Source organism: Mytilus galloprovincialis, chromosome 6 (assembly GCF_965363235.1).
Source record: "Mytilus galloprovincialis chromosome 6, xbMytGall1.hap1.1, whole genome shotgun sequence".
Taxonomy (NCBI): domain Eukaryota; kingdom Metazoa; phylum Mollusca; class Bivalvia; order Mytilida; family Mytilidae; genus Mytilus; species Mytilus galloprovincialis.
Window position 1 is genome coordinate 92,801,405 of NC_134843.1, and position 15,817 is coordinate 92,817,221.

A 15,817-nucleotide genomic window follows, 5' to 3' on the forward strand; every position below is an offset into this window, starting at 1 on the left:
CTTGGGTTTTCATTAAACTTTGACAGCTATCTCAATTACATACAGATCTTACAAATATATATGTTAATTTTGTCAATTTAATGTTTTAATCAAAAGATAGAGATGCTTTTCCATATTGGATTAAATTCAGATGGTCGCCTTTAAAAATTTGTAAAATCAACTTTGATTTTCATTTAACTTTAAAGTTGTCTCAATTGTATACTATTCTTACAAATTACGAAGTTGTTGTAAATCTGTATTTAATAAATTATGTAAGGATGGAAAAGGACCATGGCAAAAAAGTACTTTATTCAATGTACTTATATGCCCAGTAGTTACCTGACCATGAAATAGCATATGCATTTGATTAACATTTTCTGTATTCTGTACATTTCAGTTTCAATTTTTAATATTTTTTCAGAGTATGATGTAAATCTTCAAGTAATTAAAAAGTTGCAGAAGTCTACATCTGCTAATTAAACTCATCATAGATACCAGGACCAAATTTAGTATATAAACCAGACGCGCGTTTCGTCTACAAAAGACTCATCAGTGACGCTCGAATCCAAACAAGTTAAAGAGGCCAAATTAAGTACGAAGTTGAAGATCATTGAGGACCAAAATTCCTAAAAGTTTTGCCAAATACAGCAAAGGCAATCTATGCCTAAGGCAGAAATGCCCCAGTCCGTCAAAAAATTCAAAACTTTGTTAACAGTAAATTAACAAATATAACCATATCAATGACAATTCATGCCAGCACAAAAAAGTGGTGACTACTGGGCTTGTGATATCCTCGGGGAAATAAATCTCCCCCAGCAGTGGCATCGACCCAGTGGTTGTAAATAAACTCATCATAGATACCAAGACTAAATTTAGTATATACGCCAGTAAGCTATACGTAAATGCAGCTAAAATTTAATGGGAGGAAAAAAATAAACATCAATATTTAAAGACCAAGTGTTTAAAAAAAATATACAAAGACAACAAACGAACAAAGAAAGCTTAGGATGTCCAGCATGAAACACACCTAAAACGAATCCCTGAAAAAAAACCAAAAGGTGCTATGGCAGAGTTAGCATTTCCATTTGTATACACCCCCTTTTTACAACAACAAAATAATTATCCTGCCAAAAAAAAAATATGTAAACTTTTTTTAAATAGTATAATCTATTATATATACAAAACTGTTTATTTTAGAAAGTAAAATTAAGCCTTGTATTACAAACTTTCCGTTTGTCATCAGACAATGATATTTTACCCAATTTTAAGGTATCAAAAAATATCTAAATGCCAGATGAAATAGTCCATTTTATGCCCATTTATGGGCATTATGTTTTTTGAGCTGTGTTTTTGATGAAGTTGAAGTCCAATCAACTTGAAACTTAGTTCCCAATGATCAATGCCAAATTAGAGATTTTCAACCCATTTTCACGGTCCACTGAACATAAAAAATGATAGTTCGGATTGGGCATCCGTGTCCTGGGGACACATTCTTGTTTATGAGTAATATAAAATTATATTCTTATATGTGCACTCTTATTTTTATTGTTCGAGATTGAGTTGATAAAAAAAAAGTTGGCATTATCCACATCAACACCCTGCATGGATATCACACTGTCACCCGATACATTCACACCTTCAACTTCAGCACCATTGCCTGTCATACAGGCTGATAGTGTCATATCTATTCAAAGGTTCCAACAATGGACAGAAAAAGAAGAACAGCTGTTAGTAGAAACAAGAGCAAGTATGGAAAAGAGTTTTCAGGGAAAAAAAAACCCACTCAACGTTGTAGGGTAAGGTGTTAGAGGAAATGGGGAGAAATATTCTAGAACTTACAGTAAAACAGGCAATGGGTAAATGGAAAAATATGAAAAAAAGTATAACGAAGTTGTAGATTAAAATAGAAAGACTGGAAATAGTAAAAACACATGTAGACACTTGGATACATTTAGTCGTCTATATGGTAATAAAGCTAGCACCAAACAAACCCCTCTTCACTATTGATTCTGATAACAAAGATACAACTGAACAGTTAGTAATTCTAGTTGTGCTGAAAATGAAAATGCAGAACTCCGAGGAAAATTCAATCGGAAAGTCCCTAATCATATTTACAACGATGCGTGCACAAAACAGATTAAAACAATTAAAAGGAAATAGATAAGAAAAACGAGGAGTTCAAGGAAATGTCTTCGAACAGGGAGAAAGAAAATTGCAAAAATTTGACAAATTTTTAGATATCTATGAAAAGAAAATGTTGCATACAATTTATTACACACTAAGAGCTTATTTCGTTATGCTTGTAGAGTAAAACTTTGGTTGGCTAAATGTTTACCTAAGCTTTGTTGTAAATACAAATTGTACAATATAAAAAGCAAGCAAGCTAACCAAAACCTTGCTCTACATGCATTAGGGAAGTAGCTCTAATTATTTGGATGTGACAGACCTCATGAATGTAAAACAATTCAGTTGGTTTCTCTACAAAATATTAAACAAAAAATCTATGGATGAGATTTCATAATATTAAAGTAAAAGGAGTGTTTATTTAGTCATAATCTGGAGAAAGAAATACCTTTGTTGGCAACCAATTTAACTAAATTATATGCAAGTGCAATAGCATGTTCAGATTTAGATTTCGTGAATAATCTTTGCAAACTTGAAATTTTGGTAATAAGAGATTAATACACGCATTATAATGCCACTTACCTATCAAAAAGTATTCATAAATTGCAGGTATTTGAAAGGGTTGAATATAAGTGGCTTCAGTAGACTGAATTGTATTTTTTTTAAGTTTAAGTAGATCACTTCCTTATCTAAGGAGTTTTAGAGCCATTGATACAATTGCTATTAGTTCGCATTAATGCAAGTTATGTTTATTATTGGATAAAGCTAACCAGTATTGAAGTTGATCCACACAGTTGCACTGAGTGGTCCAGCATCGTTTATAATCATTTCAGGGTTCACATTTTGTCATTCTTTTATTGACAGCGTAGCAAGTTATCAGTTGCAATATGACATTTTATTCATGGGCGTTATCTAGAGGGTTTGATTGTGAAACACTTGATTTGATGTTGTTATCAGTTGTGGCTTTATAGTATACCAGGACTATATTGTAGATAACCTTGTCATAGTTTCTCATATTTAAAAACTGCAAGAAGATTTATTTTAATGTCATGTATAGATGAATGCATGTCATCTAGAAAAAAATGTTTGTTTTTTAAAATTGTTTTTTTATTACATTTGGAGTGTTTTGATAGTATTATGAGTTAGTATACAATATGACAGGATGTCATTCTTTACAAGATTTATATTACTGTTATGTTCAGATACATATCTTATAGATAAGTATTATCTAGGAAAGATGTTCCTTTATTTTCAAGATTGTATTTTTTAATATTGCTGGTATTACGAGTAAGCAAACAATATGACAGAATGGCATACTACCAGATTTATGTCATAATCATTTTTCAAGATTTTTTTTTGAAAATTGTGGGCGTGTTTAAAAGTAAAGTTAGCATACAATATAAAATGAATATCAAAGTACTTAGCACAAGACAAAACAGAATGTCAGTGCATTTTGCACACAACATGACATTATATTTGTATACTTAGCACATAACATGACACTATAGTTAGCATACTAAGAAAACATGACAAAATGTCAGTATAGTTAGCACATCATAACATGACATAATATCAATATACTTAGCACAGATTAACATTACAGCATGTCACTATAGTTAGCACATGACATGACAGACATGACAGAAGATCAGCATACTAAGAAAGTAACAACATGACGAAATGTCAGTATAGTTAGCACATCATATGACATGACAGAAGATCGATATACTTCCCACATAACATGATAAGACTGTCAGTACAGTTACCACATGACATTACAGAAGATTAGTATTCTAAGCACACACCTTGTCAAATTTCAGTATAGTTCGCACACAACATGATTGGATATCAGAATAGTAAGCACAGTAACACGACAGCAGGTTCTATTGTTCTACAAAATGATAAGTAAACCAAAGAAGAAAACATCTCGTCTTGATTTTTGTCGGATTAAAGGACTGATAGGGCAAATATTTTTGCAAAAGTTGTTTGTAATATTTTTATTTGATGTCATTAGGTCTGAAAATAAGTATAGAATATTTACTGTTTTATTCTTGTTTTAAGCAATAATTGAGTTTCAATAACCAAGTAATCTGCATCCAAATGATTAACCGCTAAAAATTACGGCTCAGATTAAATTCTTTTTGACAGCAATGCTACTGCACATGTATTAAAGAATACTGGTGCTATTGAGTTAGGGTAGCATGTTCATAATTTGATCTCTTTTGACAACTCCAGCTAGAGCTTTCCCAAATATGTTTGGATAATGATTTTGGATTTATTTGCACATCAATATTTCCAATAAACTCATCAATGCTATCTAAATGCACAATGCATCAATTGTGCAATAAGCACCCTGACATTATTAAATAACAAATTTCTCTCGGTTCATGCAGCGGAAATTCCCTTAGTTTTCTGAAACGACTCTTCAGGTGGCCAAGTGATCTCTCAACAGTTTGACAACATGAAGAAACAACCCTATTATACATTTATCTTCTTTGTCTATCGTTTAAATGTCCATTGTCACGAAATGGGGTTAATAGCCAATTCTTTAAAAAATAAGCCGAATCCTAGAGTAAATCATTGTTCACGGTAGTCAGATTCCCAGATTCAGCTTTACTGAAGAGTTGTGTGTTCCTTAAAACCCGTGCGTCAGTAGCACATCCTGGCCATCCTGTTTGTGCACATTTAATAATGAGATTGTCATCAACTACAACCAGTATAAATAAAATTAGAATTACAAATAAATTTAAAAATTTCCACTTAAGGTCTATAATACAGACTTTTAAGGTAAATACAGTGTCTTTAGAAGTTGGTCTAGATGTTTCTACTGAGCGGCAAATTTTGAGAAAAGAAAGTTTGTTTTATTGGCAGAAATTTTGTCTGAATGAAGATATTATCTACACGTTTTATCTTATTTGAAGGATACTTTAACAAATACAGATTTTATAAACCAAGCAAACTAAGGTTGGATAACTTAAATAAATCTAATTTTTAGAAAGGAATCTGCAGCTTAATATGTTCATTTTATCTTATTTTGTCTGTTTTTCAGACATTGTAAGATATAGGTGAAATATATATGACTTATGAAATGATTGTAAGGTGAATATGTTTTGCGGATGCCACGACTTAATTTTTATGGTTTATTGGTTATTGTTGATTTTCTATGATTTGGTGTTTTTCAGATACTATATCGATAGGTGAACTGTATTTGGTATATATGGAATAATTGTTAGGTGTGCCTGGCATGTGTCATTTGACCATGGTCCTACTTATCATGGTTCAATGGCCTTTTAATTTTTCTTTAAAGTTTTATCAGTTTCTCTGACAAGTTAAGTGATAAGCCAAATATATCGTGTGTATTGAATACTTAGAAGGTCTAGCAAGTTTCATCTTACCATGACTTTATAAAAAATTTAGTTAAGACGAGGTTTGTTTCTGGATACTTTAACTTTATGGTTTTTAGTGTATGGAATGATGTAAATATTGCATGTACTTAGTATTTTTCCAACGTTTAATCCCACCTTTATCTCAAGTTCATTGTTCATAATGAAAATTTAATGAAATGTTAATCTACACTTTTTTTATTTCAACAATCAACAGTGAGCATTAGGACATGCGAGACATTTCAGTGTGTTCACTATTGTGATGATTTTAAATCTAATTTCATATTATTTTGTTTAAGGTCTGAAACGACCGAATTAACTGTTACTCCGATGTAGGTATGAAGGCAAATTGTTGACAAGGGTGTTATGTATATCAAATCAAATATATATGAAGCACTACTGAGGGATAACCTTTTCTCTTGATGTAATCTTGGTCCCATGCAATTGGTGCAGTAATTTGGATCTGAGTTCCATCTATTAGTCCTATCAAATTTGGAAATGCACAAAACAGCTGGAAAGAAGATGCTATTTCATTCTGCCTCCAGAAATCCGACCAATGAATTATCTGTAAATATTAATGTGTAACACTATCTGTCAAATTTTCAGAAACATAACAATTTGTGACAAAATGTAGTCAACCTTGATGATGATTTGCACCTCAACCTCTTGTACAGTAAATTTTCAAGTGTTCAAATTGTACTACCAAGGTTTATTATTAATCACACATTTGATAATATTTTAGCAAACATTGATGGGGATTTGCACCTCAATACAATCCCTTGTCAATTACTTATTAAATATTCGAAAGAAACCAACAGATATAAATTTAAGAATTCGATATACCAGATAAAAGATAACCCAAATTCATTGAAATCACTCGTAATATTTCCAATGACTCCAGATTACCTTCTTTATACAAATGAAGATAAATTATAAGACAAACTAAATAATAATCATAATAAAAAACAACAAATAGTAAGTTTGAATTTTGGCAATTTTTTGTCATGGATTTATTAGGACAGTTCAGCTATATATCAACCGGCCTATGAATTTGCATTCATCGACAATGTCTCATTAATGTCCAAGATAAAAACATTGAAGGGCAATCATCATATTTTTTCTGGGCTACCAGACGCCAACTGTAATAAATTCAGCCATTCAGTAAAACAATATATTCAGTTCATATTCTGTCCAATCCATGACGCTTCTTTAACGATATCTGAAAATATACAACAGAGAGCAGAAAATATTCTCAATGGTGGGTTTTGTGTTCCTTCAGTTCAAATCACGCAATGAACAATTCACGAAAAGCATGCAATTTTATACCAAATAAAAGCTGGAAAACCGCTTATGAAATTATGTGGGTAAATGAAAGACGCTCTAGTCCTTTAAAATTAAAGAAAAGATAACTCTAGTTTAGCAGACGATAATCTGAATTTATTAAATTGCTTTAATGCTTAATGATTTTAAAAATCTTATTAATATCCAAGACCACTTGCATTGTGTTACCAAGGTTTATTATGTTATAGTCATACGTTTAAACGAACATGTTTGATATTCAGATGATGTGCGGCAGGATTATTTATTTCCAGATTGACAACTTTCATCTAATGCTTCGCTTGCTTATTTTTATCCAGAACATTAATACTTTGCCAAAAAATACTTTCATTATTTGTTTCCTGCAATTTTTTTTTAAATGAAAGAAAAAAAGAATGCCAAGACCTTTATATAGTCCCAAAATTATGACGTCTTATAAGGTTATTTTATTTGTTTGCAATGACAGGACGACTTCATAACAAACAAATGTGATAGCCTTTCAAAGGACAAAGCTTCATGATTATTTAAACAACACAGACCTGTGCTCTTGAGCATTGATGTACAAAGATTAAGATAATAATGAGCTGACACCTGATAGGAGGGCCTTGTAATGGAGGAACAAGCACTTACATTTTATAAAAAATCATAGGATATTGTATTCACTCGAAGTATTGTTGAGTGAACTGTCGCCAGCGATATTCCAAAAATGTATGAATTTCTCTCATGCTTTCTTCGTTGGCCATGTACCATATGAATTGCATCAGTTGTTTCTCAACAGTCACTTGTTCTTTACTGTCAGTATGCGCAGAATTAAATCAGCGAAGGGCTAAACTCTGTAAAGTGATGTCAAATGTAGACCTATCAATACGGAAATGTTGGAGAAATCCCTTGGTGCAAATCCAGAAACCGTAATTTCTGCAAAGTTCTTAATCCTTGGTACCTCTTCTCTTGGTAATATTTAAGATATAAAGAATATCAAATCTTTAATCATATCACAAATTTGAACACAAACTTATTCATAATCATTGTCGTGAAAAAAAGCCAGCTGCTACATCAATATCGTCCATTTTGATAGTCAACTAAATTGAAGAGTTTTAACTTTAGATTCGAAAAGGTTGCGCACATGCGCAGTAGAACTGATCTTTTAACTCGAGTCAACCCAAGTTGGACGACCCGAAGTAGGCCATTATGACGGGATCTTTAAAAGTACAGAGTCACGTTATAAGAACCAAAGAAACACAAAAAGTCGCATATAAAAAATCACACCAGCAAAAATGAATGATAATACAAACATATTGACGGGATGTATAAGTACCGAGCCAAGTCAAATGGATATCACATAAAACAAACCAAACAATAAAAGTAATATTAATAATTGAACACAGACAAATAAAAGAAAAATATAACACCTAGATAAGATGATAAACAACGTCAGTACGCAGAATCTATACACCAAACCATCATGTTTTATTAGTGAAGTTGATACGGAACAGGTATCAACAAGGTCTTGGTACCTTTTTTTTTTTTAGAAAAAGGAAGAGACTTTCTATGACATACCCCTGGTTTATCAACTTTCTGCTCCAGTACGTTTTACAAAGTCTGAGTAGGAGCTGCATGCTCTCGAATTTCGTTCGAATAAGTTGGTAAATGTAAACCCAATCTGCAGGTGAAGTTGGTATATTGACTTGTCAAAATTTTCTAAAAAAATATTACAAAATTATCTAGAATACAGACAACAATGTATCAAAAAGAGGTGGTTTAAAATAATGATTGTGGGCAGTTGTTTAAAGGGGTACTACAACAGTCAAATTTAAATTAAATGTATTTTAATGGTTCGATGATTATTTGCAGTTATGTTTCAGATACTTATAAAGTAGATAGATAACATAAAACTTCGAATTTAATTGAAACAAAAAGCCTTATATTAGCGCTAACGCCAAGTCATGGTCTGGTCAGGTGCTTCTTGCTCAAAATACATTTTATAAATGGTGGGAAAATATATTAAACTTATATAAAAAAAACTATCTTTCGGTAAAATGTTAAAAAGATTTGCTAGAATAACAGACTGATATAACACTACAACTTGCTAGTTATAACAAATCACACTACGAATTTTTAATTTATATTTATTTCTGAAATTTTTTTTACCAATCAATAATTTTTGGTCGCGATATCTTTTATTTAAGACTAAAGATTTAAATCCAGAATAACATACTAACAAGTAAAAGATGTCAATGAACTAAAAAATTCCTGAGTTGTTATCAATCATGCTTATTTGCAAGTGAGGATATATAAAAAAAAACATATATACCCCTATGGAACTTCAAAGCTCGGCCGAAGTTAGTATGTGACCATACTATATTTACCAAGGGTTCAATTCTTTATTTATCTTATATGATGTTTATTTAGGCCTAATTTATCAACGAGATAACAAAAAAAAAAAAACAAAAAAAAAATTTACACCAGTTATTTTTTTAAGTTTTTTTTTTTTTTTGGGTGGTGGTGGTGGTGGTGGTGGTGGTGGTGGGGGGGGGGGGTACTTTGGGACAGGAATATTTTTTAACCCTCCTTTTTTCCCCAATTTTTTATTATTTTGTTTTCTATTAATTTCAAATATTTTCCAATTTGTCTGTATACTATAAATAAAGTGCATTTGATATCTTACTATCACGGCGTCACTGATTATATAGTATACAGAAAAATGCGAAAATCATTAAAATTAATAGAAAACAATGAAATAACGGATTTTGGAAAAAAGGGGAAGGTTAAAAAAATGTTCTGTCCCCCAAGTACCTATGTTATTTTCGTGTTTTTATGCCCCACCCACGATAGTAGAGGGGCATTATATTTTCTGGTCTGTGCCTCCGTTCGTCCGTCCGTCCGTCTGTACCTCCGTTCGTCCGTCCGCTTTAGGTTAAAGTTTTTGGTCAAGGTAGTTTTTGAAGAAGTTGAAGTCCAATCAACTTGAAACTTAGTACACTTGTTCCCCATGATATGATCTTTCTAATTTTAATGCCAAATTATAGTTTTGACCCCAATTTCATGGTCCACTGAACATAGAAAATGATAGTGCGAAGTTCAGGTTAAAGTTTTTGGTCAAGGTAGTTTTTGATGAAGTTAAAGTTACATCAACTTGAAACTTAGTACTGTAACAAAAATTGGTCATAGTTTATTTATTTCGATGTGAAATTCCAGTTGTCTTTCCTTATTAATTGTGTTTCTATATGTATACAAGTTTCACCATCTATTACTAAAAACACCCCTAAAATTGGTATAGTCTTGATTTTCACCCCTTCACGTATAATGGACCGTTCCATATGGTAGTATATAAACCAGCTCAAGACAGAGAAACTTTGTCAGTTATATGTGGACCGTTGAAGTGATAACATCAGGGATTATTTTCCAACTGGTAAGTAGAGTGAATTAAGTGATTCCAAAGGATATATAAATAGTGTTCGGATTTATATGTGGATATTGCAATAGTGATTGTGATACAATGTATAAAGTGAATCTGATATATATAAGTGGTTATTGTATTAATGAGAATACAAGGTGTATACTTGCTGGTGTTGCAAGTTGTACTATGTGGAAGTGTGAATACTTCATAGATTTGTATTAGTGAGAATACAAGGAGTTTACTTGCTGGTGTTGCAAGTTGTTATATTGTGGAAGTGTATTAGTGAAAGTGCACTGTGTTAAACTTTACCAGTTGGATAATATTCATTGTGTGGGAACTCAAAGGGATAGTTAGTGCGTGAGTTTAGCTGTGTTTTATATACATTCCTTGTGCATTGAAGCATTGTGCAAGTGTAATTGTGTCACTGTGTTATTGTGGTTTATTGAACATTCAAAAGGTGATATTACAAATTGGTGGATATTGTTAATAGATGTTGTATATATGTGGTAATGTGTTCATACGTTTTGTGTGATATGCATTGATGCATGTTGCATAGTAATCCATTAGTGACATTGTGTAATAAAGTGTCTGATGCATGTTGCATAGTGATATATTAGTGACATTGTGAATAATCAGGCTTAATATATGGAACGCCACGACTGCCTTATGTTAATAATCAGCATTATACGCAGTGTTCACAGCATTATATGAAGTGATCACAGCATTATATGCAGTGCTCACAGCATTATATGCAGTGTTCACAGCATTATATGCAGTGTTCACAACATTATATGAAGTGCTCACAACATTATATGAAGTGCTCACAACATTATATGAAGTGCTCACAACATTATATTAAGTGCTCACAACATTATATTAAGTGTTCACAACATTATACGTTTTTTGTTGTATGATGAGATTGATGTATGATGAGATTTATGAATGATGAGATCATTCGGTAAACTTCGTTTTTTAGCGGAAATTACCGAAAACATGATTGGTAAATTACGGTAAATTAATGCCCAGCAAACAAATTTAAACAGTTATTATTATATATGTGATCATTAAGGCAGTATACAATATTTAAAACGGATTGAAATAAGTAAATTAAGAAGTATGATCAATTTAACCCAAGTTTATTCCACACCATGCAGGGCATTTTAAACTTATTTTGAGGATTAGTTTCACCATATTCACAACTTAATATGTATATATATTTACTAGAACACATCCGTGATATCGCGGGTCTGTGACTGAATTAAAGAATATAACTATGCGTAAGCCTTATTTTAGTATTGGTATTGTCATCTGATAAAGTCATGCCGATTATAAGATGAAGTTTTCTCTGCTTTTAACATCTTTCTGTTTGAACCCGTCGACCTGGAACTTGTCAATTTAATATTGGTATTATTGATTTTGTTTGGAAAACAAAAGTCTCTGGAAAGGAGTATTTTTTAATCAACAGTTTTGTCCTTTATGAGTTATGAATAAAATTGAATCTTTGATTCGCTGTTTTACGTCTAACAAATTGAAAACTGTACATGCTGTACCTATACGCCTTATTTTAAGTCCAGATTTTTATTATTCGTATTGCCATCTTAGAAAGTCATACTGATTAAAGTACTACAATCGGGAACAATGTGACAATGATTGAATTAAGTAGTTTCAACCCTGTGATTACGACCCGTGTATATAGCAAAATCTTAAATACAGCGTTTCGTGGTACTCCTGTCAGATGCGGAACGTACAGATAATGTAATAGTTAACAGGTGAATATATTATTGGTATCGATTTGACCCGGAACTTCTTAATTATTGGCAATATTAATTATGTGGAAAACAAAAGGGTCTGGAGTGATGTTATTTTTAATCAACAGCATGGTACTATATTAGTTATATATACTCTCAGATCAGTACTTATAGTGTCTTTTTATTGTTGGGATATACAAGTACCCGCCCACATGCACGTTCACTCTATTTTCTTGTTAGATCATATGTATTTATATTTGTACCCATCTAATGAGTTAATATAAAAAAGAAGATGTGGTATGATTGCCAATGAGACAACTATCCACAAAATACCAAAATGACACAAACATTAACAACTATAGGTCACCGTACGGCCTTCAACAATGAGCAAAGCCCATACCGCATAGTCAGCTATAAAAGGCCCCGATACGACCATGTAAAACAATTCAAACGAAAAAACTAACAAGCCTTTTACAACTGATTTTCATAGTTCGTTCTTATGTTGTTCTGTTACGCCACTGTCCCAGGTTAGAGGGAGGATACCAACATCCCGCTAACATATTAAAAACCCGCCACATTTTGCATATATGTGGCCGTCCCAAGTCAGGAGGAGCCTTTATTTCAGTGGTTGTCGTTTGTTAATTAATGTGTTATATACATGTTAGTGTTTCGATCGTTTGTTTGTACATAAATTAGGAATATTTTTCGTTTATCATTTCGGGGCCCTCTATAGCTGACTATCCGGTATGGGCTTTCCTCATTGTTGAAGGTCATACTGTGGCCGTTTAGCTGTTTAAAATTTCTGTGATGTCATTTTGTCTCTTGTGGAAAGTTGTTTCATTGGCAAGCATACCACTTTTATATATATATATGTACCGTGCAAACTGACGAACAAACGTAGTAAACGTTTTATTCATCCCCACAAACTCAATTTTCATAAGAGATGATAACTTTAAATGAAAATGTTAAACAGGGTCTTGAAAGGGTAAATTTTTCTATGAAAGTTTAAATTTCTATATAAGACTGCTGATCATATTTAGAAGACAATCTTAGTACTTGCCGTGCTAAAAAGCTTGTATAAAAATGGAATAATTGATGTAAAGTTATGTTTAACACCTACAGTGAAATGCTTTAAACTGCATTTTCCATATCTGTTAGATACTTATTCATGTAAAAATGCCAAATCTGGAAATCGATGCCAAAAATGACTCTATCATGACATATATAAGCTAGCGTAATATGGCACCTATGTGTTATAGAAAGCTGACTGTTTTATTTAAAAGGTAATTAAGCTTTTTAAAACTGAGTACGGACTATAAAGTGGCACCTTGCTAAATTTCTTCAGTAGGAAATGAACTAGAGAATAAATCATACAAATTATCCTACGATATTTCATTAAATAAACTTTTTATTATTTAACTTACATTTTGCAATTCGTATTTCTTACGACGAACAGAACTACTTCAATCATTCACCTCTCAGTTTCATCTTTCCTTACTTATTTCAATCAGTTTTAAATATTGTATGCTACCTTATGATAACATGATTTTAATAACTTTTTAAATTTGTTTGCTGGGCATTACCGTAATTTACCAATTAAGGATTCGGTAATTTCCGCTAAAAAACGAAGTTTACCGAATGATCTCATCATTAATAAATCTCATCATACATCAATCTCATCATACAACAAAAAACGTATAATGTTGTGAACACTTAATATAATGTTGTGATCACTTAATATAATGTTGTGAGCACTTAATATAATGTTGTGAGCACTTAATATAATGTTGTGAGCACTTCATATAATGTTGTGAACACTGCATATAATGCTGTGAACACTGCATATAATGCTGTGAGCACTGCATATAATGCTGTGAGCACTGCATATAATGCTGTGATCACTTCATATAATGTTGTGAGCACTACATATAATGCTGTGATCACTTCATATAATGCTGTGAACACTGCGTATAATGCTGATTATTAACATAAGGCAGTCGTGGCGTTCCATATTAATACATGTTGCAAAGTGATTGCATAGTGACATTGTGTGTATATATTTTGTTATGATACAGTGTGTTTATATATTGTGAATGATAAACTTCGCCTTGAATTCTAATTTATGTGCATTGTGTAGCTTATATATTTGACATTGTGAATTCATATAAGGGTGTGTTAATTGTTTTAAATAGGACAACTTGTTTTGGTGCAAATTTAAGTTGAACACTTGAAATCCTGATTTATTCAGATACGGATCCATTGATCGCCCGGTTACACGTTACAGTACACATGTTCCCTATGATATGATCTTTCTAATTTTAATTCCAAATTAAAGTTTTGACCTCAATTTCACGGTCCACTGAACATAGAAAATGATAGTGCGAGTGGGGCATTCGTGTACTATGGGCACATTCTTGTTCTGTCTAATATACATATATACTATAATCTCTACATACTATATGACCGCCGTTGATAGTAAACTTGTTATTGATAGTAGATAGCAAATACAATGTATTACTTCATTTATTTCATTTGACTGGGCATGAACAAAATGTTCGTTTTATTCTCAAATATTCCTAACGAACTAATCATAATCGAGGATGACAAATGCGACTTTGCATGACAACTATAGGACACAAAGGCATGATGATTAATTTGTTTTGGAAGGAAGAGAAGCGGCACACAAAATTGGGTCTTCTCGTATAATAGTATAGATATTCATCCTTTTTTTAAATTTGAGGTTTCATATGACTTTAATAATTTAAACTATTCAGGTGGTAAATATCACATGACATTTCTTATTTACTTTTGATATGTTTCCACTACAAGCGTCTGGTGTATTAATTTGTAATACTGGTACCTTTGATAACTATTCACAGGCATTCATATTTTTTTATGTGAAACATGTACAAACAGGCAATAATATGTGTTTTCAACCGTTTACAAAGTACCTCAATACTGATCATATTCATTTTAATAGTTATCAAAGGTACCAGGATTATAATTTAGTACTGCAGACGCGCGTTTCGTCTACATAAGACTCTTCAGTGACGCTCATATCAAAATATTTATAAAGCCAAACAAGTATAAAGTTGAAGAGCATTGAAATGATAACTTAATATAAAATGCAACGGTGAATTTCAATATAACTAACGGCAGATGATGCATCACCCCACCCTTTCAAAAAAAAAAAAACAAATGAACGAATAAAAATTGATAATACCAAAGCCTACCTACCAGTTCAATTAGTCTTTTGTCAAACAGGTAAAGGAGTATATCATAATCAAATGAAAGATAAATACACCATTAACAAAATAAAAATTAAGCTGACGTTATTTAAAAATAATAATCTCGACCTATAGTTAAACACATGATTATACTATAATTGAAAAGAGTTGTATAGCAGTATTAGATTAAATTAAAATTTTGTTAAATAAATATTTAAAAGCATTACTATAGTTGACTAAAAACTAAATATTTGCAGCTCCTTCTAATAAAGAACAAATTCGGTTGACATTATTTGGATTTAATTTTAATGTTAGTATGCTGCTTTATACGAACAGTCGATCAGTACTGTTATAAGTGTGGGTCGCAATACGTTTACTGTCTACATTTTATAAAAAAATATCGAATGCTTTCAAAAACAAAACGTAAATGTAGAGACAAAAATCAATGTTAATCTTGTGGTTAAGGTCAGTCAACTCACAAATCAGACCTCAGATATTGCACAATGTGCACTTGTACTATCAAACGTCTGCTCTAAGTTGCTTTTTGTTTTGAATTTGTTCCGTTATAGGTTATTTCTAAGACACTAAGGTGGGAGCTTTAGCTTTAAATCACTTTTAGAATATAAAAATAAAAAAAAGATG

At 31.8% G+C, this 15,817-nt stretch overlaps 1 long non-coding RNA gene across 1 annotated transcript; it reads right to left on the reverse strand.

Moving 5' to 3' along the window:
* Nucleotides 1–6,462: 6,462 nt before the first annotated feature.
* On the reverse strand, nt 6,463–8,679 carry LOC143078419 (uncharacterized). Its single transcript, XR_012979214.1, has 2 exons — nt 8,361–8,679; nt 6,463–6,705 (listed from the first exon to the last, which is right to left on the reverse strand). It is a non-coding gene; the product is annotated as an uncharacterized LOC143078419 (long non-coding RNA).
* Nucleotides 8,680–15,817: the final 7,138 nt, after the last annotated feature.